Genomic DNA, 2,569 nt, shown 5'->3' on the forward strand with positions numbered 1-2,569 from the left:
TATAAGGAAATATGCAAAAGAAAGAAATTATAGAAGATTCCATGAAGTACAGGGCAGTTGGTTGTTGAGGACAGAAGACTTGCTAGAGGTGAAAGTTTAAAATACTTCAAAAGTAGTGTGTTCCTTTATGAAATTATCAAAAAAAAATACAGGCATGGTAATCCCTAACAACTGAATATCATCTGAAGTGTTTTGCGTCCTTCACGGAAGCATACAGGTTGCATGAAATCTGCTTTGAAACCATGAGATTAAAGACTTGAAGTAGTTGAAACTATCTCATAGTTTGCATATCAAGAAATAAACACGCCCTTTCTGACTCTTTCCAGGCATTTAAGATGTCGAAGCGAGGACGTGGTGGGTCCTCCAGAGCAAAATTCCAGATATTCCTGGGTCTTCCGGTAGGAACTGTGATGAACTGTGCTGACAAGACAGGAGCCAAAAATTTGTATATTGTCTCTGTGAAGTGAATCAAGGGACGGCTGAACAGACTTCCTGCTGCTGGTGTGGGAATCATGGTGATGATCACAGTTAAGAAAGGCAAACCAAACAGACTGGATCCCCAAAATCCAGCATATGCAGAGGAAACAGGTCCCAGTGTCATAGTCAATGGCTTTTCAGAAAGACCCCGGGCCAGCCACAGTCAGAGAATCCGGCCAAATTCCGAGAATCTGTCTAGATCACGTCCTCGTTCAGTCCCAGTCCGGCTGGCCCTGGTAAACTCTCATCAGATCCGTTCCCTTGTATCAGTGGGTGATAGCATCCCTCGCAGTACTGATTTCGTTTTTCATGTTCCTCCTCCTTCCGCTCCCCCTCCGGACCTCGGGGGGCTCAATCCGGTCCTCCAATGTGGGCCTCCGACTGCATAGCCGTCCTTCGCCAGAGGAAGGATCTATGGTGATAAGCAAAATATACATCAGTATGGTCATGGGCCACGGCCGATTCAGGCACCCTCTCCTCTGTCCAGAGAGCAATCTGGGGGATTTCTCCTTGGACCTGGGGGGAGGGAGCTGGAGCTTCCCACAGGGCAGGAAACCCTGATTGCCCTGGGGGACGGAGGGGAAGGAGGGGGGGAGTGGGGGGAGTGGGAGGGTGTTGGGAGGGGGGGCGGAATTGGAAACTTTTATAATTTAATAAAATTTACTATAAAAAAAAAATAAAATGGCAAAATTTGCAGAAAAATGAAAAAAAAAAAAAAAAAAAAAAGAAAGGCAAACCAGAACTAAGAAAAAAGGTCCATTCAGCCATTGTAATTGGACAAGGAAAGTCATAACTAAGAAAAGATGGGGTGTTTCTCTATTTTGAAGACAACGCAGGGGTCATAGTAAACAATAAAAGAGAGATGAAAGGTTCTGCTATCACGGGTCCAGTTGCAAGGAGTGTGCAGACTTGTGACTCAGGATTCCATCAAATGCAGGCAGCATTGCATGACTCTCCAGTGCATTTGTAAAATAGATTTATTAAAAGGCTTTCTTGACACCTTCAAAAAAAAAGAAAAGAAAAGAAAAAAAAGAAATAAACAGGCTTTAAAACTGAGTCAAGTCCTTGTGTTACAATTTTCTCCCACAAATTCAGATGCACTGCTAAAGAAAGTGCTCACAGTCAAGCCAGTTTCATCCAGAGTGGACCAAGTCTATTCCCACACACTGTCAATGCCAGCATTTGAACCTTCTTTGAATCTTATATCCCTACTCCCTAAACTAGAATAAGTTGCTCACTGAATTAATTCCCAAATAGCCATGGTTTCTATTGAGACTTCTTTTCTATTTTCTCTATTAACTGAAGTAAATTCTTTATTCAGACATATAATCAAATTGCTTCATTAAACTTTCACTGAGACAGAACTCAAGATACTAGTGTCTAATGTTAGGAAATTACAAGAAAGAGACAATGCCAGTAATTAGTAAAGTTACTGGGGAATTGGGAACTTTGCATGAAATTGTTTAAGGATTATTCATCTAGGGAAATAAAAAACAATGAACTTTAAATATTTTGGTATATTTCAATATTTTAAAATATAGACTAATATTCAACATAGTGAAAATAATCAGGAAAAACACTGGGGATTGGTCAGACTTATAGTGAATTATTCAGCAACAACTGCACATGTTTTTTCAATTAATATAAGTCATGTTGTTTCTGAAATATTCATGCCCATTGGAAATAATCAATTATTCTTATGCCTATGAATGTAATACCTTCTACTTATTTGATTAATTGATAATTGTGTTTGTATGTCTTTGTGGGTACATGTGCAAATGAGTACAGTTGTCTATGCTTGCCAAAAGAATGAATTGGATACTATAAAGTTAGGGTCATAGGCAGATGTAAGGTGCCCCCGGTGGTTCCTTTGAAATGACCTTGGATCCTCTGCAAGAGTAATTCAGGCTCTTAACCACTTATCTCTCTTCCTGGTCCTATTTTCCATTTTACAGAAATACAAAACTTTTATCAAGTTTTCTGTAGTGGGAAGAAATTTTATATTTTATAAACACTTCCTAAGTTGTATGAATGCAATCAGAATTACACATTAATGAAAATAAGTATCACATATGCATTCCCAATGCTATAC

General features: G+C 39.5%; 1 pseudogene; it reads left to right on the forward strand.

Moving 5' to 3' along the window:
* The first annotated feature begins 335 nt into the window (after positions 1–335).
* Positions 336–1,428, forward strand: LOC125392423 (large ribosomal subunit protein uL14-like; annotated as a pseudogene).
* Positions 1,429–2,569: the final 1,141 nt, after the last annotated feature.

This window comes from Myodes glareolus, chromosome 12 (assembly GCF_982192425.1).
Source record: "Myodes glareolus chromosome 12, mMyoGla1.1, whole genome shotgun sequence".
NCBI lineage: Eukaryota > Metazoa > Chordata > Mammalia > Rodentia > Cricetidae > Myodes > Myodes glareolus.